The sequence below is a fragment of the Phascolarctos cinereus genome, unplaced genomic scaffold (assembly GCF_003287225.1).
Source record: "Phascolarctos cinereus isolate Bilbo 61053 unplaced genomic scaffold, phaCin_HiC Scaffold_726;HRSCAF=1367, whole genome shotgun sequence".
NCBI classification, from domain to species: domain Eukaryota; kingdom Metazoa; phylum Chordata; class Mammalia; order Diprotodontia; family Phascolarctidae; genus Phascolarctos; species Phascolarctos cinereus.
This window is the reverse complement of record NW_027556098.1, coordinates 127,363,572-127,385,470: the sequence shown is the minus strand read 5'-3', so window position 1 is coordinate 127,385,470 and position 21,899 is coordinate 127,363,572. Positions and strand designations below refer to the sequence as shown.

The following is a 21,899-nucleotide window of genomic DNA, read 5'->3' as shown; positions in this document are numbered from 1 at the left end:
AACACACACAGACACACAGACACACACACATCAAAGAAAGTCATTTATGCATTTTCTTCGCACCCTCGGCTCGGCTACTATTAGCCCGGCACACCGCCCCCCGCCCCCGCTCCTCCTCCCGCCCTCCTACTTAGGAGAGGAGAGGAGGGAAGGAGTGTGTGGGGGAGGCAGCCAGGCCGCGGGCGGGCGGGGCTAAGGGGAAGTGAGCGCGGGCACGTGCACGGCGGCCGGCGCGGCCGCGCGCGCGCGTCTGTGGGTGCCGCGGCGGCGGCGCTGGAAATGGCAGTTGCCGGGCGGCTGGCGTAGCGAGCGGCTGCTGCTGGCGCTGGGGGCTGCTCTGGCCCGGGACGGGATGGGGGCGCGAGAGCTCGGGGGCCGAGGCGGCTGCTGCTACTGAGCGCGCGGGGCAGGTGAGTGCCCCAGGCGGGTCCCGTTGCGGGGGAGGTGGGGGAGAACCCGGATGCGGCCGCGGCGGCGCGGTCTCACCCCGGCGGCGGCGTCTTGTGTGTGTTGTGTGTGTGTGTATGCGTGTGTGTGTGTGTCGGGGTTGTGGGGTGTTGTTGTGCAATGGGGTGTCGTGTGCGGTGTGGGGGCCCGGGATCGTGGCCGAGGCCCCGGGCCGGGGCGCCAACTGGCTCCCTCCCGGGCCGGGGCGCTGCGGCTCGGTGTGGCGCAACCTGCCGTGCTGCTCGCCGGCGCTGCTCGGGCTCCGCGGCTCGGTGCCTGCGTCCCCGCCAGCCTCGGGGACCCTGCGGGGGCCCGCGGGGGCTGGGGGTGTCAGGGGACGCTTCGCATTCCCCCGATGCCCGCCACGGAGTGGGGAGGTGGAATGCGGGGTGCGGGGGGGAAACATGTCGCGATATTGGTGGCTTTTGTCGGAGTGTTTGCGAGAGACACGTCACGATTTGCGGCTCTCGGGCGACTTCTCGAGGAGCCTGGGTGCGGGTGTGGAGGGGTGTCCGCAGTGCTTGGTGGATGTGAGCTGCATGGGTGCAGGTGCTGGGGCTGGGGGCGACCCCGGGCTCCAAGTCCCCGGTTAGTTTCCTGAAAGGTGGAGAGGAAACTCCCTGGGAGCCGCTGCCAGATGTTTTGATTCCTTTCTGCGGGACAGTAGCAACCTCCGGGTCTGAGCCAGTAAATGGAAAGACGGAGCATTGGGGGTGGGGAAGAGAACGAAAATAAAGGTGGTATTTACTGCTTTGGGTGAAGAAGATTTAGAAATAAATCTCAGCATCTTTCCAATTATTTCCCGTGACTAGATCAGGTTGCCTTTTATCGCTGAATTAAATTTAAGCCTGCGAGATGCTGAGGGGACGAAGCATTTGGCTGCTCTTGCTAATTGATGGCGGCAGACGTACGTTTAAGGGCAAATTAATTTCTAAGGTGCTTTCTTGTTGCTACACTTGAATGAGCTGTATGAGCTACAGTTGTATATGGTTTGCCTGTGATTTTCAGTGGACCAGAAGATATTGATCCTTTCTTTGAAAAACTTTGTAATACCTTTCCAAATATGTGGCTAAGAGGAAAGTTAAAAAGTAAAGTGAAATAATTTTAAGATTGTTCCTTGGCCTGGTGGGACACAAAATTTGAAATGTTTCAATTTCATAAAGTAAAATTATTTTATGAAGTCTCAAGTGACAATCTTTAACTGTCATTTGTTATATCCTATAAACATATAAGAATATGGAAACAGGCCTTCTCTGGATTGCTACATTCGAAGTGAATAACAAGTGGTTTTGTAAATAATTATGGGTAGGGTTTACAGTGAAGTCATAATTAGATTTAGTACTTTTGAGAAGTACCATATTTAGAAATGGTTCCTAATAATAAAGGCAGCTCTCAAATACAGGAAAAACTCTTAAAAGAACTCATTGGAGATCTTTTATGCTTTGCTTTAGTTCTTAAAGATAAAACTTTGGCAGCCATATTACATTGTATAGCAAAAAATTTATTGAATTTTTAAAAATTTATTTTTATTTTCAGTTCCAAATTCCCTCTATATCTCCACCCAAGCCTTCCACTGCCCACTGAGAAGTCAAGAAATATACCTGTTACACATGAGGTCAGTAGTATGAAAATATTAAAAAGGTAGACAGCATAAGTTTCTTAATCTCTCTGGAATCCTGTTTGTTAAAAAGAAAATTAGTTTTTAACTGGTTTAAGTGTATTTTACCTTGATTGTTCGTATATATGCTTCTCAGCTGTAAGGTGGTAGAAGGTAGTCAGATTGAGATTGTTATACTTAGGGAGCTATAAATATTTTAATGATTCTTGTTTGTGTGCTTTTTCTCCCCCTTTTTTTGCTTTTAAACATAAATTTCAAGTTGTCTTCTTATTTACACCACCTACTTTGTGAAAACTATTAGAATTAAACCTGAAACTTTTGAGTTACAGTCATTCAAATTTAAATTTTAAATTTGAATATGAAACACTACTTAATTATGAAAGGCAGATTAGTGTAGTGGATAGAATGTTGGATTTCAAAGACAGGAAGACTTGGGTTCAAATCCTGTCTCTGCCATCTACCAGCTGTGTGACTTTGGTCAAGTCACTTAATCTCTTACTCTATCTACTGCTGAGTTGTAGAAAGATTAGGTTCTGTTCTCCCTTAGTGAAGAGGTCCCACACTGAGAAAATAAAAGATTCTTGACAGTGACTTTAAGACTGAGCAACAAATATTGTTATCAACCTTCCCCATGAATCTTATGTTAAAGATAATTTGAGGTAGGCTTTAGGAGACTTCAGTTTTAGTGTTAGCCTTGCCACTCTTTTTCCTGTTCTGTCATTTAACCTATATAAAATGAGTTGGGTAGAGTAGGTGATTTTGAAGGTTCTTTCTAGACCCAACATTTTATTTAACTGCTTTTTGTATTAGACCAACTTTACCCATTCTATGTATCCTCAACTCCAGACTGCTTATGTTGTGCATTTAAAGATGGTGCATATGCTCAGACTAAAAATGTTAATGAATGAAAAGTACTTGGTGAGAAGAACTTGAATTTTAAAAATATGTCTTGCCAAACTTTTTACTTGAATGGTGTCTCAGTGCTTAAGCTTTAGCTGTTATTCTAGACAGAAGCTCCAAGCAAACTTTACCTTATATTGCTATGTAGAGTTATGATCATCTCTAAAAAATTTAAATTTGGCTAGAGCTGGAGTTGGAGGCTTATATGATTTAATCTGTTTTTACTTCAGTGGATAGGATTCTATGTAAGTGTACTTGTGTTTTAAAGCTATCAGTATATTTGTCTTTATTACACAACAGACAACCTTTGAATTTGGAAAGTAATTGCATAAATATTTTAATTTGATATCAGGATCTCAAATCATCTAATTTAGAAGTTGTGTCCTGGCCAGTTATTTTCAATTGATTACTGTTACCTTCTTAGTGGAGTTGAGATCTTTGTTACTGTGTATGAAGAAAATTTGTTGATGCTTCTTGGTTAGTCCTTGCCTTGGACATTCTTTATAGGACAAAGATCATTTAGCTTGTTGGTCTTGAACTCCCCTTCTATAACTAAGCTGTGCTAAGACATAGGCAAAGGAGAGGCACAGGGGAAAGTTGTGGGAGATTGGGGACAATGATTTGAGGATTGGGGAGGATAAGAGCCTGAGAAGAAAATAGGTTATATATGTGACATGAGAGTAGTAGAAGGAATTTTGTAGGTAAAGTTAAAAGGACTTTGTAGCAAGATAAGTAAGTTGACAGATGTGTTTAAAAACAATTGAATTGTTGCTTTTTAGCTGATTTGTATTACAATGGAAAGCGCATGACTTTGATATTGGAAAACATAGATTCAGATTCTGCATTTTATACTTGTTACCTGTATGATCTGGGAGAAGTCACTTAACTTCCCTCACCTCAGTTTCCTCTCTGGTAAAATGAAGGGGTTTGAATAGATGGCTTCTCAGGTCCCTTTCCTAAAATTATGATTCTGTGATTCTAGTGAGGCTAGCTCTGCCCATTGGTTCCTGTTCCTCTTTTCTCCCCCACCCCCCACTAGTGCCCCCCCAAATTCTTCTATTTTTTTGTATGCATTTTGTTTTAGTTAATAAGTACATACATATATTTCTGTTAGACTATGCTTTTTGAGAACAGAGGCCATTTTCACTTTATCTGTAGCTTTAATCCTATTGTAAAAATCTTCAATATAATTTTCTTTTAAAAATTATGTCTTACTTTGAATACTACATGACCCACAGTAGGAGTTTAGTAAAAGCTTGTTGATTATCAGTCTAGACATATACTAGATCCCTAGGGGAAACTTCTAAGTCAACAAACAAGTCACCCTGCATTTATTAAGTGTTTACTACTAGTTCAGCACTCTGCTGAGCCCTGGGGATAAAAAGAAAAGCAAACAGCCCCTGACCTCAAAGAGCTCACATTCTAATAATGGAGAAACAGGCAAACAAACATGAACATATGTGTGTGTGTGTGTGTGTGTGTATGTATGTATGTATGTTCATACATGTGAATATATACAAGTACCAGACAAATTGGAGACAATCTCAGTGGAAGGCACTAGCATAAAGGGAGCTAAGGAGAGTCTTCTTGTAGAAGGTGTGATTTTGGTTGAGACTTGAAGAAAGCCAGGAGGCAGAGGTGGAGCTAATGCCTGACATGGTTAAGACCTGCATTTTAAGATCATTTTGGCAGCTGAGTAGAAGGTCAGAGAAATTTGAGGCAATGAGACTAAGTAGAAGGCTATTGGAATAGTCCAGGCTTTTTTCCATCTTATCTGATCAGACTTCCTAGATATTCTACTTTCTTCACTGCCACCACCACCCGGGATTAAGATTGCTATCAAAGACTGTGTTGCAAGTACATTATCATCTTAACATAGGTCTAAAGTACATCCCTCATGAGAGTTCTTTGTGAACATTAAAAGAGAATGTACAGGCTTACCTTGGAAATATTGCAGGTTTGGTTCCAGACCACTAAATTGAGTGAATATCTCAGTAAAGCAATTCACATGAAATTTTGATTTCCTAGTACATGTGAAAGTTATGTTTATACTGTATTCTATTAAGTGTACAATGGTATTGTGTCAAATTAAAAATACTTTATTGCTAAAAAGTTCTAACAATTGTCTAAATCTTCAGTGAGTTGTAGTCTTTCTGCTGGTGGAGGGTCATGCTGATGACTGTTAATTGATCCTGGTGGTGGTTGCTGAAGATGGGAGTGGCTGTAGCAGTTTCTTAAAATAATACAAAAGTTTGCTGCATCAGTTGACTCTTCCTTTTACTTGGAACACTTGAGACCATTGTAGGGTTACTAATTGGTCTAATTTCAATATTGTTTTGTCTCAAAGAATAGGGAGGACCAAGGAGAGGGAGAAAGATGGGGAACAGCCGGTTGGTGGAGAAGTTAGAACACCACATTTTTGATTAAGTTTGCTATCTCATATGAGAGTGCTTTTTGGTGCCCCAAAATAATTACAATAGTAACATCAAAGGTCATGGATCACAGATCACCATAACAGCTATCATAATAACGAAAAAGTTAGAAACATTGTGAGAATTACCAAAATTTCACAGAGACTGTGTGAACACATGCTGTTGGAAAAATGGTGCCAATGGACTTGCTTGAAGCAGGGTTGCCACAAACCTTCCTTTTGTAAAAAAAAGCCAAAAACCTCGACATCTGTGCAGCACAATGAAGCAGAGCACAATAAAACGAAGTATGCCTGTAAGGTGAGGAGTAATTGTTAGTGTTAGTACTAGTTACTCTTATATAACCTTAGGGGTTAGGATTTCATTCACATTTTTCGTGTTAAAATTAACCTTGCTTTCTCCAAACATTACACCATACCAAACAAAATATATAAAAATAACTTACCCCTGCCTCCACCACTTTGATTATAACAATAATACTATACATTTATACATTTTATTATAACTATCCAGTGATGTAGTAAAGGGTAATATCCTTATTTTACAGGTATTTTACTGAGGCTTAGAAAGGTTAATTGATTTTTGTTAGGTTCCACCCTAGTAAGAGGTAGAGGCCAGATTCAATTCAGATCTTACTCTAAGACCTTTTCCCCTCACTACATTATGCTGGGGGTAAACTCGTATTAAATTCACAGGAATTTGGAGGAGTGTGGGGGATGAGTCATTTGGCCACAGGTTTTCAGAGGTGAGGCTGCTGGCAATTTGTGACTCTTTAAATAAATGAATGAATAAAGTATGTGCAAAGCATTGTGCTAAGTGCTGGAGATATAAATAGAAAAGACAGTTCCTGTTCTCAAGGAAGGGTGGCTATGTGGCACAGTGAATAGAGTGCTGGCCTGGAGTCAGGAAGACCTGAGTGAAATCTAGCCTTAGAAACTTAGCTATGTGACCCTGGGCAAGTCACTTTAACATATTTGCCTCAGTTCCTTATCTGTAAGATGAGCTGGAGAAGGAAATGGTAAACCACTGCAGTATCTTTACCAAGAAAATGTCAAATGGAGTCCCAAAGAGTGGGATATGACTGAACTGGCTGAGCAACAGAATTCTCAAGGAGGGGGAAGACACTACAAATGGATGGTTTAAAGTGCAATTCAGATGGAAAAGTGCTATGGCAGATGTTAATGTCTCTTCTTTAATGTCATTTCCACTGATAAAACAGCCATTTCTGATGAGCCGTTTGAGCACAAGAACTTGTGTGGCAGGAACTTTTTTGAGTCTTCTTTTCTGTGTGGCTGTAGCAACTGTTGTTAGGCTATATTTCCACAAAGGTTGCTTCCCAGGATCATGGTTGGGAAGCACTGGGCTGGAAGCATTGCTTCTGGGACTCAGGTTCCTGTGCCATCTTCATCAGTATCTGAGGGGACATGGAGGTCAAGGTGCTGCTGGTAGTCTGCTTCTGACATATGCTACCTCTCATCTCTCTCTGAGTGCCTTCCTGTTTTAGCTAGGCTGACTTGCCTGCCCTGTGTTTATGTCATTTGGGTGAGGATAGCTAGTCCCTTCTGCCTAGGAGTTACTTCCTGGAATGATGGCTCCCGAGGGCTAGGCTGGAAGAAGGACCTGTAGTCTTGGAGGGCTAAAATTAGAGGAGTGTAAGATAGGGGTAAAGTTTAGCAGGTACTTCATGCCTGACTTATTTGGAACTTGCTTGTTTCTTCTTCCTTCCCACTTGTCCTCAGGAAATAAAAAGCAAATAGCAGAGGTAACAAATAGGCACAGTGTTCAGTGTTCATATATTCCTTTCTTGGAGGGAGGCAACAGATTACATGTTTGCATCTCATTCCACCCAATGGAACCTATGATAGAACTCACAATTTAAGCCTGTGACCTAAAATCAGTCATTATTTGACACTGTAGCAAAGATTAATCGACAGCTAGCTCTGAGAGCAATATTGAGATATAGGACAATTAACTTTTAAGAGGAGGTAGTGGTGACAAGGGAGGCTGTGTGAGCCTCCGGTGGAAACATGTAGAAGGAATGCTTTTGCCTTGGACCAGTATTATGCCACCACCATTACAAGCTTCTTGGGCCCAGCCTGATTTGTAGACCACCTGGCAAAAGTTCTTCAAGAGAAATCTGATAGTGAATACTCTAGAGAGAGGGATTATATGGATTAAAAAGAAATCCAGGAGTAATCCAGAAGCTTTATTTGGATTGTGGTTTTAACCACATTCCTGACCCTATCTTTTAGGTGTTACTACTAATAACCAATTTATAAAATAGGAAAATTAGCCCTTTACTTCTTTTTCTTTGCCCTTTATCCATTCTTAGGGAACACAGTAATGAAGTAGACCAGTGTGGGACAGAATATGTAAAGGAAATTGTAGTAGTCTAGGGGAGCCTGGGCAATTAACAAATGATACCACTTTGGAAAGTTGACTATTTGGATAGTTTAGCCACAGTGCTTTAGTAGAACCTGAAGACCTAAATTCCATGAATTCTTTACCTGTTGAACCAGGGTAAGGAGTGTTCAGGGTAGGAGAGATGATTTAACAGTTAATTTGCATTTTGCTAGCTGAAATTCTGTAGCTAAGTCTTTAAGTAATATAGCAATTAAGGCTTTTTTATTTTTTATTTTATTTTTATTTATTTTTTAGCAGTTAAGTTTTAACCACTTTTAATGCAAGTGGAAGATTTCTGTAGATCCCATGTAGATCAAATTCTTTTTCTTCACATCTACCTTAAAGGCTTTGAAACCTTGAAATAATTTTTCATAGGAATGGGGTCACAAAGAATCAGACACAACTGAAACTACTGAATAGCAACGACATACAATTTCTGAATAGTTCAGTCAATTGACAACCTTGTAACAAACAAGTGATTGTAGGAGATAGGTTTGCTATTTTATTACTTTGCTATTTTCTCACCTTATAGTCCCCCAATAAAAACTTTAAAACCCTTAAAAGTAGAATTTAGTATATTTTTCCCACCAAAAGTTTTGGAACCATCTGGTGGGATGAACTGGACAATCTTGATTCAGAAACAGCAAGGTATCTTATTTTTAGAAATGTCATAGAGAATAGCAGTCGCATTCTTTGCTTTAGTTAGCTTACCACATAACCATTTGTATAATGCTAAATTGTCTTTTTGTTATTAGCATATCAATAAACTATCTGTATTTGTGAATAGGCAAGAAAAAAAAGGGAGGGAAGCAGCTAGGTGGTGCAGTGGATAGAGCACTGGCCTTGGAGTCAGAAGATCCTGAGTTCAAATGTGGCCTCAGACATTTGACACTTACTAGCTGTGTGACTCTGGGTAAGTCACTTAACCCTGATTGCCTCACCAAAGAAAAAGCAAAAAAAACCCCAACAACCTCCCCCCCCGAAAAAGCCTTGTAGCAATTGAAAGATTGTTATTACTGAGTATTAAATCATATTTGCTCTCTAGCTAGACCACTGCATACTTATATAAGTCTGATCCTTGTAAGTACATTTATTGGTACATGGACTTTGAAAATTTTTAATGTAAATCAGCAAGTGCTAACATTCCAAAACAAAAAAATACAGAAAACGTGTAAAAATGTCTTCAATTGACATAGTTACAAAGTTGCTAGGTATTATGATTGTTAACGGTTATACAAGCTTATTTGGCAGTTATTTTCCAAGGAATAATTATTTTCAAAGGTGGTGTGGAGTACCCTAGGATTAGGATCACGAAGGCAAGTTCAAATCCCACCTCAGACATTTACTAGCTCCATGACCCTGGACATCACCTCTGTTTGCCTTAGTTTCCTCAGTTGGGGATAATAATGATGCCGCAGCTTTTTTTTTTTGTGAGGCGATTGGGGTTAAGTGACTTTCCTAGAGTCACACAGCTAGTGAGTGTTATGTGTCTGAGGCCAGATTCCTGACTCCAGGGCTGGTGCTCTATCCACTGTGCCACTGAGCTGTCCCCCTTGCTTTTTTTTTTCTTTTGAGGATCAAATGACATATTTGTAAAAGTGTTTGGCACAGTGCCTAGCATTTGGTAGGTGCTATTTTTCCTTTCTTCCCCTCTCTTTCAGAAGATTGGACAACCCCCCCCCCGAACACCCCCCCAACACCTCCCCCCCCCGTTTAGCTTTGTATTTATTTTGTGTAGCCAGTGTTCCCTTAATTTCTTTCTTTCTTTTCTTTCTTTCTTTTTTTTTTTAAAGGCAATTGGAGTTAAGTGGCTTGCCCAGGGTCACACAGCTAGTAAGTGTCAAGTGTTTGGTCTGAGCCCGGATTTGAACTCAGGTCCTCCTGACTTCAGGGCCGGTGTTCTATCTACTGTGCCACCTAGCTGCCCCCCTTCCTTTAATTTCTTGTTGCTACCTGACCCTATTAAGTATATAAAATCCCCCGCCTCCCGATCTAAAACCTGCTAACCTATTTTAAGGTTACTTTTTTTAAGGTTATCTTTTAAGAATGTTTTATATGTGTACGTGTTTTCTCCCTCATAATCTCTTTGAAAGCAGGGACTGTTTTGATTTTGTCTTTGTATCCCCAGCAGTTAGCATGATGCCTGTCACATAATAGATGTGAATAAATGTTTAGTGATCAACTAAAAGCCTTTGGATTAGATTGCAGGTAGTGGTGACAATAATACTTTGGTTTTCTTGAAGAAAAGTTACTGTATAAATTTAAGGCATTGTCTTGAATACCTAAAAATTTCATCATCACTTTATAATATTTTGGAGAAAAGATTTGTGGTTTAAATGAGATTATTTTACAAATCATAGGTTAGGCATTTACATTTTTCTCAAAACTTAGTTTATGTGGGTATAGTTTAGGATGGCACAAGAGACTTCATCATTAAGTAATATTTTATGTCCTTTTAAGTGAGTAATAGTTTATTCCTCATACCTTATATATATATATAAGCATGAGTATTTTGTTTTTGTTAGTAATATTGTTTATAATGCTGATTGGAGCAGCTAGGTGATGTAGTGAATAGAGCACCAGGCTTGGAGTCAAGAAAAACTGAGTTCAAATTTGACTTCAGATACTTCCTATTATATATGTGTATATCTATATATACAAAAAGATAAAAAAAGTTAACTATTAATTTAATCAGCAATAGAACTTAAATTAACCCATGGTTCAGATTTCAGTGTGTACAGATTATTTAGGTCTTAATATCTGAACTTCAGACAAGTTGACTTTGAAATATCTGCATAAGACTCTGGAAGAGAGGATCATAATCTTGATTTGAGGATTGGAGAATAAGTTCAAATCCCATCTCTGTCATTACTTGCTGTCTGATCACAGGCAAGTCACCAAGTCACATATCTCTTTGACCCTGTATTTTTCAAATCTATGAAATAGTAATAATAATTTTAGTACTTGTCTCACAGTGTTGTTTTGAGGCTCAACTGAGGTAGTGTATGTAAAATGCTTTGCAAACTTTAAAGCTTTCTTTAAATATCAGTGGTTAATTTCCCTCTCCTTGACTTTGCACTTGATTAAGCTTCTTATAACAAAGAACTGGTAGCTGGCCAGGATGAGAGGAAGATGTATAAAAATCACTTTTCTGCCTCAAAAAGCATAATCTTTCTTCTTGACAATTCCACAAATGATATTTTGATTACTTACCATGTGCTATGAAACACTAAGATAAAAAAGAAATCCTATTTGTCCAGTGGGAAATAGAAAATACTTTTATTAAGCTGTTTTTATTTATGCTATATTAAATTTCCATAATCTTATTCAAGTTAGGGACTTACAGGCACTGATTTATTGAAGGGAGTATAGTCACAAAATAAAAAATTTATCAGATACTCAATTACATTGAAAATGAAATATTGAACTGCTGGCCCTAATCAGTTTACTAGGAGGATCAGATCTCATTTTATTTAGCAGCAACTGAAAAGACATATAAACATACTTTAAAAATTAATTATTCATATTAATTATTGCTTATAATGTGTTAATCATCTGTTACATTCACACCATAATTTATTCAGACATTCCGCAGTCATTAGGCACAGATGTTTTTACCTTTTTATCACTCACAAAAAAGCAGTAGGAAAATTTTTGTACATGTAGGTCTTGTCAACCTATTTGGGAATAGAGTACCAGTACTTCAATCTCTAAGTCAAAGGGTATGCACAATTTAGTAACTTGTCTACTACTGTGGAATTACAAAATTTTTCTGTTTTTTTGACCTGTAATTCCAGATTGATTTCCAGAACAGTTCAACCAATTCATAGCTTCAACCCACAGTAAATTAGCATTTCTCACTTCTCATGGTTATACTGGTAATCCATTTGGCATCTTAGCTTATTTAATGGATGTGAAGTAATGTCTCATGGTTGTTTTAATTTTTATTTCTTTATTAGTGACTGTACTTTTTTCAGGTGACTTGATTTTAACTTGTCTATTGTTACTGTGACTGTAACTGTCTATTGTCACCACTTGTATATTGGAAATCTAACTCTTGATCACATAAATTGTATCAAATATCTTTAACTTTTCCATGTTAGACATTTGCTGGAGACATTTGATACAAAGATTTTTCCCCAATATATTTTTTTTCTGATTCCAGCTGCATTGGTTTTTTGGGGGGTGGGGATGGGAATAGGGAGAGAATGAGTTTCTAAAGCTTTTTTACCTTAGATAATCAGTTACCTATTTTATCTTTTATGATTTTTTATATCCCTTGCAGGGTTATGAATCCCTTCTAGAAGTGTGAAATTTACGTTCCCTTTTAGATTTCTTTTTTAATGATGTGACATTTTAATATTTGGATTGTTTATCCACTTGAAATTTGTTGTGGTAGAAGATACTGACATAAACTTTTTATTCCTCAAGCTGCTTTCCATTTTTCCTAGTGGTTCACCCAAATATAGGGACCCATTTATAGCAGTTTGATTGAATGATATTGAACCCTACATTGCTTTGTGTTTTATTAGCTTGCTTATCTAGTCTATTCCACTGGTCTACTTTTCTATTTTTTAGACTCTAATATCAGATAGTTGTGTTACTTACCACTTTTTACTTTATTTTTAGATCTGGTAAAGCCTTCTGTTTTTTTTTATATAAGCATGAGTCTTTTATTTTTATCATTAATATTGTTTATGATGCTGATTGGGGTAGCTAGGTGGTGAAGTGTATAGTGCCAGGCCTGGAGTCAAGGAGAACTGAGTTAAAATTTGACTTCAGACACTTCCTAGCTTTGTGACCCATGGCAGGTCACTTAATCCTGTTTGCCTTAGTTCCTCCTCTGTAAAATGAGCTGGAGAAAGAAAATGGCAAACCACTTTAGTATCTTTGCCGAGGAAACCTCAAATGGGCTCAAAAAGAGTTGGATACAACTGGAAAAAAACAAAACAAAATTCAACAACAAAAATGACGGTCGTAGTTTTTTCTAACATTAAACATTTTTCTATAAAACGATTCTTGGTGAGTAATTTTTAAAATCAGTTTCTTTGTTAACATTTAATATTTTCGCAATAACATTAGTGATATTGATCAAGTTTTGTCTGCTTTTTCTCCCTGGTTTGAGTTTTGGAGGGGAAAAAAGCTTAGTTTTATTTATAATCGCAACAGTCTTTGTTTTCATTCTTTATATTGCTTAAATTTTAAAAATAATTTATACTTTTGTTTTTGGGATAAAAAAGTGGTTGAATTTCTAGTTTTGGTAACCTTATGTTGAATTCATTTGTCTTATAATTCATCTTATCTTTTGTTTAGAGAATTATTGAGAGGTAAATTTCTCCTAAAGACTGCTTTAACTACATCCTAAATGTTTTGATACATTGTGTTATTACTTTCACTTTCTTTAATGTAGTTATTATTTCTTTGATTTGGTTCTAGAGGACCAGTCCGGAGAAAGTAAAAATTGAAACATGTTTGCTACACTGAAAAACACATGTTCCACTAGTTTATTTTGGTGAAACTGTGAATTAGTATAGCCATTTCAGAAAACATTTTGGAATTATGCAAAGAGACTAAGATATCTATCCCCTTTGCCTCAGAATTTCTACTAGGCTCATACCTCACCTCAGAGAGACCATTGATAAGAAAAAAGTTTGCATATACACCAAAATATTTATAGTGGCACTTTTTGTGATAGCAGAGAATTAGAAACAAAGCAGATGCCCATTCATTGTTTGAGGAATAGCTAAACAAATTGTGATACATGAATAAAATAGAATGTTACTGTGCTATAAATGAAAAGATTCATATGATGAATATGAAAAAAAACATAGAAAAATTTACGTGAACTAATGGAGAATGAATTATACAGAACCAGGAAAACAGTGTACACAATAGTTACAAAGGTATAGTTGGAAAGAATAGCCACAAAATAATAAAAAATGAGTGTTGTAAAATTATGAATAATAAGAATAACCCCAAAGGTGACATGAGAAGGCACCTTCACCCAGAGGTGGGAGGATCATGGGTGTGGTACATTAATTGCACAAATTTAAAAATTATTCTCTATTAATCCATTTTCCTGATTTTTTTCTTTCTTTAAAAATTATTACATGACATGGCTATCTGGGTTGGAGGAGGTGGAGGGATACTGGAGAAAGTTTTGGTGATACAAAAAATAACCAAACATCAAAATTTATTATTAAAAAAAAAAAAGAAAACCATATGCCCAATTACTTGCTTAGAGTCACCCAGCCAATATATGGCAGACGTTGTTCCACAGTTTGTCACATCTTGTTTCACGCACGAGAAAGAGGAATGTGTCTTTCAGTGTGGCTTTACTATTTCAAACTTTACTTTCTTGTTAGCAATGTGTAATTCTGCTTGATTATGACTGGAAATCCTTGTTATGACTTTGTCTTCCTAGCGATTTCCAGTATTTTCTTTTTGACTTATGGAAATGTGTAGTTTATCAGCACATTTTAAAGTGAGTTAAATGTTGAGTTTCTTTAGTGTTACCCTATGAATTCTATTAAGTTCTTCTTTGACCCTTTTGCTTATTATGGACAATTAAAAATAATTCATGAAATAGTATTCAGATTTTTGTTTCATCATGATTTTATGATTTAGATTATCTTTCCTAAGCTCTGTTTTCTTGGTTAGTTTTATGTTGTAAGTATCTCATTCTGATTTTTCTATCATTTGATTTCTTGTTGTATCATTGAATTGTTTTATCTATTGTTTTTATCAGGTACCTGCTGCTTTGTTAATTGTTTCCACCTTCTGTTTTAAGTTGATTTTCCTTAGGAGTTTTTCTAATGAAAATAACTTACATTTATTCCTTTTATTATTTTTATTTCTTTTAAAAAACTTATTTCTTCTACCTGTTGTTGGAGTGCTTCTAACCCATCACATTCTCTAATCTGGAATTCTAATTGTAGAATTGATTTTATCTTTTGGAGACTTCCTAGTAGGGACTACCCCCCCCCCAGCCCGTCCCACCTAAATTTAATCCTTTTACTTAATTTGTTAAGTTTTTAACTGCTTTGAGGTACTGATTGATCAACTGAAAAAGAGACTAATCCTTGCCCTCAAGGAGTTTGCGGTCTAATGGAAGAAGAAAGCACAGTAAAGAAACTTGAAAATTGGAGGCGGGGAGTGGGGAAGAATTTAAATACCAGAGAAGTTTTTATTTTATTCTAGGGAAAAGAGAGATCCACTTGAGTTTATTGATTATGGTAACATGGTCAGATTTCTTTTAGAATTGGAAGGAAGAATCTTGAGGTAGGGATACTAGTTGAAGCTATTGTAGTAGTCCAGGGAAATGATGTTGCCATGTGAGTAGAGAAAAGGGTTCATAGAATCATAGATTTAGAGCTAGGAGGGAACCTTAGAGACCTTTGAGTCTAACCCCCTAATTTTATAGATGAGGAAACTGAGATCCAGAGAGGTTAAGTTACTTGCCTATGGCCACCCAGTAAACATTTGTAGGATTAGAACTCAGGCCTTCCTAGGGTTCCAAAGGTTGTAAGCTCTGGTTTACAAAGTGACCTTTAGACAGACATTACATAGATTATGGAGGCAAAATGAACAAGACTTGCCAGCTGATTGTATGTGGGATTGTTAATCTGGGTGTCTGGCTAGATACAGGTGGCTAGGTCCCAAGGCTTCCCTACTCACCTTGGACCTCCAGCAGCCTTCAGCCAGACTTGGCCCTTCAAGCCCAAGGAGATTCACCCACCCCAGCCTGCTTTCTTGACAGGAAGGGTAAAAGATAAGTTCTCTTTAGACCTTGAGTTTGAGATCCATTAACAAGCATTTAAAAAATTCCTACCATGTTCCCGACACTGCTTTCCAAATGTGAACAAACATTGCTTATCCAAATGCTATTCAAAATGTTGAGTTTAGAAGTTGGTGAATTGGCACTGGAGTAGAGGAGTGAGAATAAGGTTGGAAATATAGATGTGGGAGTCATCTGCATAGAGATGATAATTGATTTCAGGGGAACTGATGAGGTCCTCAAGAGATTGTATAGAGAATCAGTCAGTAAACTTTTCTTAAGTGCTTACTGAAGACACTGTGCTGAGTGCTGAGGATACAAAGAGGCAAAAGACAGCCCTTGCCCTTAAGGAGCTCACAGTCTAAGAGGGGAAACTATGCAAACAAATGTAAACCAAGTAAGCTATATACAGAAAAAATAGGAAATAATAGGGGGAAACCACTCAAATTAGGTGGGATTGGAGAATGCCTTCTTGTAGAAAGTAGGATTTTTAGTTATGAATTGAAAGAACCCAGGGAGCTTAGCAGGCTGAGCAGGGGAGGGAGACTGTTCCAAGCTTTGGGGGTAGACAGAGAAAATGCTGAAAGCTGAGAGATGGGGTGTTTTGTTTGTGGAAAAGCCAGAAACTCAGTGTCACTGGCTCAAAGAATATGTGATTGAGGGAGTAAGATGTAAGAAGACTAGAAAAAGATAAGGAAGGGGTGCAAGTTTATAAGGGGCTTTGAATGCTAAGAGCATTTTGTATTTGATCTTGGAGGCAATAGGGAGCCAGTGGAGTTTGAGTGGGGTTGTGTGACATGATCAAACCTTCACTTTAGTGATTGAAGGGAGGATGGAATAGAATGAGAAGAGACTTGAGGCAGGCAGACCCATCAACCGGCTATCCATATGTGAGGTGATAAGGACCTGCACCAGGATAATAGTGGTGGTGGCAGAGGAGAGAAAGAGATGAAGTATTTGAGAGATGTTGCAAAGGTGAAATTGAAGGACTTTGGCAACAGCTTGTATATGGTGGGGTGAAAGATAGTCCAAGATGACCCCTAGGTGACAAATCTGAGGGACTGGGAGGATGGTGTTGTCCTCTGCAGTAATAGGAGGAGGTGGGGAGGCTCTAGGAGAAAAGAAAATGAGTTCTGTTTTGAACATTTTGGGTTTTAGATGTCTACTGGACATCCAATTCAAGATGTCCGAAAGACGATTGGAGGTCCAGCAGAGAGACTGGGTCAAGAAGTAGACTTGAGAATCATCAGCATAAAGGTAGTAACAGAAGAGAAGAGCTCAGAGGACAGAACCCTGAGGGACACCTACAGGTAGAAGGTGTGCTCTAGAGGAGGATGCAACAAAGGAGATAGAAGGAGCTTTCAGAGAAGTAGGAGAAACAAACAGTTGTGTCTTGAAAACCTAGAGAGAAGAGAGCATCAAGGAGTAGAGAGTGATCAGTGGTGACAAAGCCTGAGTGGCGTCAAGGAGAATGAGAACTGAGAAAAGGCCATTGGATTTGGCAACTATGAGATCATTAATAATGGTTTCAGTGGAATGATAAGGTCTGAAGTCTGATTTTAAGGGTTTTGAGAAGAAATTGAGAAGTGGGAAAGTGGAGTCACCGGTTGTAGATGGCCTTTTTGAATTTAGCTATAAAGGGCAGAAGAGATAGAGGACAGTAGTTAGGAGAAGAAGAGAAAAGGGCTGGGGGGAGAGAGAGAGAGAGAGAGAGAGAGAGAGAGAGAGAGAGAGAGAGAGAGAGAGAGAGAGAGAGAGAGTGCGAGCGCACCATAACAATAATTAAATATAATAAAATCACTTTATATGTTAATTCATTTGACCTTTACAACTATCCTGAAAATTGAAGAAAGAAGAAGAGAGTATACTGGAGAGGGCAGAGATATGAAATGAGGTAGGAAATAACTGTTGGCAGTAGGTTAATGGAGGGTCCTATATGCTAGGAAGAGGAGTTTGAACTTAAGGGAAGCAGTACGGAAACACAAGATTGATGTGACTTAATATATGCATAAGAAATATTCTGGTATGAGAACAGATTGGAGGGGGAGAGGAGGGGCAATCAAGAGGCCTCCACTATTACAGTAGTTCAGCTAGGTGGTAATGAAGGCCTGTGCTGGGGTGTTGGCAGTGGGAAGAGAGGAGAAACAGATGTCCTGCAAATAGAATTGACAGAATGTGGTAACTAATTGAATGTGACAGGTGAAGGAGAGAGGGAAGAGTCAGTTCAGTTCAGGCAACATTTTGAAAACTCCTGTGTACAAAGAATTGTGTTAGGCACTGGGAATAAAAAGACAAGAACAAAAAATGGCCCCACACCTTAAGAAGCTTAATCCAAGGTTATAAAGATATCACTCTTAAGGTGGTGACAGAAATTGAAGTAGTTTAAGGCAGAAGGAGGAGCAAGTAGCAGGTGTAAGAGGAAATTACACTCAATAAACATATATTAAGTGCTTACTGTTTGCAAGGCGCTAGGGATACACAGACAAGAATGTAACAAACAGTCCCTGCCTTCAGGAATCTTGCATTTTCTGGGGAGGATGTAACATGTAATATGTACATTGATACAAAGTATTTAAAAATAATTTGGAGAGGGAGAGAGTGCTAATGGCTACAGGGATCAGGAAAGGTCTCCAGTAGTAGCTGGCACTAAAGCTAAAGGAGGCTTGGTATTTGGTGAGAAAGTGAGGAGAGAGTATGGATGTTCAGGATATAGAGGATCATTTGTGCCAAAGGTATGGTGACAGGAATATCTGATGCAGAACAGCTGTCAGGTATGTTTGATTGGAGAGAGAAAATTGAGAATGAATAAAAGTGAATTCATATAAAATAGGATTGGCAACATAAGTAGGAGCCAGATTATGGAGGGATTTAAATGACAAGTTGATTTTTTTTTTAACGTAGAGAGGGCAGAGGATGAGACCAGATTGTGGTGTGTTGTTGGGAGAAGTGGTACAAAGGTCAATATGACCTTCTAGAATTATATAACCAGCACAGGAATTGTCATTTGCATAGAAGGAAGGATCTACTGGGCAGACATGAGTGGTTTCTGCACCACATTGTGTGTCAATCCCTTTTCTGTTTGAGGAAGTAGAACCTTGGTGATGTTTATCTCAGCTAGAGGGCATGGCTAAGGCTTAGGAACTAAGATGTTTTTCTGACAGTGAATTTGGTGGCAGTTGAATTTATAGGCCCAAGGAAAAGGGGAGAGGATAACTCAACAGAAGCAATTAATGCTTCTAAGAAAAGTTCATGGAGTACATCTGGCTTTATCCTAGGCTTCAGGTGCACTCTGACTCTGGAGAAGAGAGCTTCATAGTCATTAACTGAAAAATTCAGCTGAAGATAGGATTTTAGCTGAGACCTGAAGGAAGCCTGAAGCTGGAGATGAGGAGGGAGAGAATTCCAGGTATGAGGGACAGCTAGTGAAAATAGAGATGGAATGTCTTGTCTGGGAAACAGCAAGGAAACCATTGTTGGGGAGTAAGGTGTAACAAAACTAGAAAAGGTAGAAGAGGCTAAGTTACAAAGAAATTTAAATGCCAAATAGAGGATTTTATTTTTGATTCTGGAGGCAATAGGCAGCCACTGGAATTGCTTGAATAAGGGTAGTGGCATGGTCAGACCTGTACTTTAAGAAGATCACTTTGGCAGCTGAGTGGAGGATGACTGAAGTGGAGAAAGTTTTGAGTCAGGGAGACCAACAAGCAGCTGTTATTGCAAAAGTCTAGTCATAAGTTGAAGAGTGCCTGCACGTTGGTGGTAGCATTGTTAGAGTAGAGAAGGGGGCATGCATATACAAGAGATGTCATGAAGTTAGAATAGAGAGGACCTGGCAACATGATAGATGTGTAGGGGAGTAAGAAGAATGAGGAATGGATAACACTGAGATTTCAAGCTTGAGGTCTGGGAGGATGCTGTTGCTTTGGACAGTAATAGAGAGGTTAGGAAGAGGGGAGAGTTTTAGGGAGAAGAGTTCACTTTTAGACATTGAATTCATGACTATGTAGCATCCAGTTCAAAATTTCCAATAGGCAGTTGGTGATGTAAGACTGGAAGTCAGGAGAGAGGTTTGGGTTGGATAAATAGATCTGAGAATCATTTACATAGGTATGAGAATTGATAAAATCAGCAAGTAAAAAGAAGAGGGCCCTATGGGACACCAACAATGAATAGGCATGACCTGGATGAAGATCCTGCAAAGGAGACTGAGTGATTAGACAGGTTGGAGGGGAAACCGGAGACAGTACTTTCGGAAAAACCTAGAGAGAGGAGAGTATCAAGTGTCAATGACTGCAGAGAGGTCAAGAAGGATGAAGATTATGAAAAGGCTGCTAGATTTGGCAGTCAAGAGATCATTCATTGGCAACTTCACAGAGCAGTTTCAGTGAAATGATGAAGTTTGAACCTTTTCTACAGGAAATTTAAGAAAGTGAGAAGAAAGGAAGTGGAGGCACCAATTATGGGTGGCTTTCTCAAAGAATTTAGCTATAAAAGGGAGGAGGACATTAAAAGAAGATAGAAAGGAGATGGGTAAATCGTGAGAGTTTTTTAAGGATGGAGCAACCATGAGTGTGTTTGTAGACAGCAAGGAAAGAGTAGACAGATTGAAGATTGGTGAGAGAGTGGGGATGAGAGGAATCTGCTGCAGAAAACGGAATGGAATGGAATGGGATCTTTTGTACCTGTAGAGAAGGGTTTGCCTTGGCAAGGAAAAGGGCCACTTTTTCATAAAATAGGTGAAAGATATAGTGGGAGAAGGAAAGGATAGGTTATTGGAAATCTGACCTCACAGTTCATATATAGAAGACTGGAGTTTGAATTGACTTGAAACTCAGTATTAGCTAACAGTATAAAAGAGAAGCATAAAAAGTAGAACAGTCCTGGAGTAAGAATGTGAGGGTTTACTCATACAAAGATTGTGTTCCTACTCAACAGTCTTCTCACCCCTTATTCTAAGTTGGTCAGACCACAGCTTTCTGTTGAATTCTGGGTATCTTTTTAAATAGGAAATTAACTATTTGTATCCAAAAGGTGGTGACGAATATGCTACAGGTTGTGGAAATTGTTACTATCCAAGAAACTAGGGGTTTTTAGCCTGAAGAAGAGGACTTGGTGGTTCAAATGGCATGGTAACAGTCTTAAAGTATTTGAAAGATTGTAACATAGAAGCATAATTAGATTAATTTTGTTTATTGACTAAGACAGTTGAGGTAAGTATGAGGAATAACCTCCTAATACTTAGGCTGTGTCTCAACTTGGAATAAGCTATCCAGTATACTGAGATTCCAATAACTGCAAATCTTCAAGCAGAGAGTACATAATTATCTTTGAGGTAACTTCTAAATTTCTTCAAGTCAAAGTTTCTGTGATCCTCTCTGTAATAATTTGGTTAATCTCCACTAAAGTCCTACATGAATGGCTCATAAGATGATACCGTGGGTATTCAAAGGCTTACCTGTGGCCTCAAGGCCACACGTGGCTCTCCAGGTTTTCAATTGCAGCCCTTTGACAGAATCCAAACTTCACAGAACAAATCCCCTTAATAAAATTATTTGTTCTATAAAACTTGAACTCAGTCAAAAGGCCACACCCAAGGACCTAGAAGGCCACATGTGGCCTCAAGGCCACATTCAGAGTTGCTTAAGCTCTGGAATATTCTAACAAACTTGAAGGGTTTGAAGTGTAAGACATGCCAAAATATTGTTTTGGTCTAGATTACCAATCCAGGTGGGTTCAGAAAGAATCTTTATCAGGTTGGCCCTCAGTTGATGACAGGTCTTTTTTTTTTTTTCCTGCCATGTTGAAATTACTAAGGGAGAGAATTTGCTACTTGTTTAGGTGAAGGGAGTGCCTATATTGATGAAATTACAGAGCTTTTGATGTATTAAAGTAATTTGGGAAGAGTTAAGAAAGCTTACTGAAAGAAAAGCTTACTTAAGAAAGCTGTGCAAAGTCATCAGCCTCACATTCTCCTCCCTACTGGCCTTAGAAAATGCTAATTTTCTAAATGCATATCCAGATAAATAGGAAATCTGTACTTTTGAACTGGAAAGGTAGTTATTTTTCTCAATTTGTTATGGTTATAAAATGAAAAATTCCCGGCGTCTGCCTTGCCTATATTGCACATAGTACAGTTATCCCTTCCACGTAATGACTTTTCCCATCATGGTTTCTGTAATATCACAGGTTGGCATAAGAAATTAAATGGGAATTTTGAGGGAATTTTGCAGAAGCTATAGATGCCATGTGAAGGCCAGCAGATGGCACAAAGCTTATGACAAAATATTAACCTAGATTTTACAGTAAGGTACTATAAACACCCCAT

General features: G+C 38.8%; 1 protein-coding gene across 5 annotated transcripts in view; it reads left to right on the top strand.

Annotated features, from left to right (window-relative positions):
• Positions 1-233: 233 nt before the first annotated feature.
• Positions 234-21,899, top strand: part of PIK3CB (phosphatidylinositol-4,5-bisphosphate 3-kinase catalytic subunit beta) — a 192,147-nt gene continuing 170,481 nt past the window's right edge. For 4 of the 5 annotated variants that reach the window (XM_078146783.1, XM_078146782.1, XM_020986128.2 and 1 more), the window contains exons 1-2: positions 234-410; positions 1,984-2,062. The gene's annotated coding sequence lies outside the window, so the exon portion shown is untranslated. The remainder of the gene's footprint in view (positions 411-1,983; positions 2,063-21,899) is intronic. The other variant, XM_020986126.2, reaches the window with a different exon arrangement.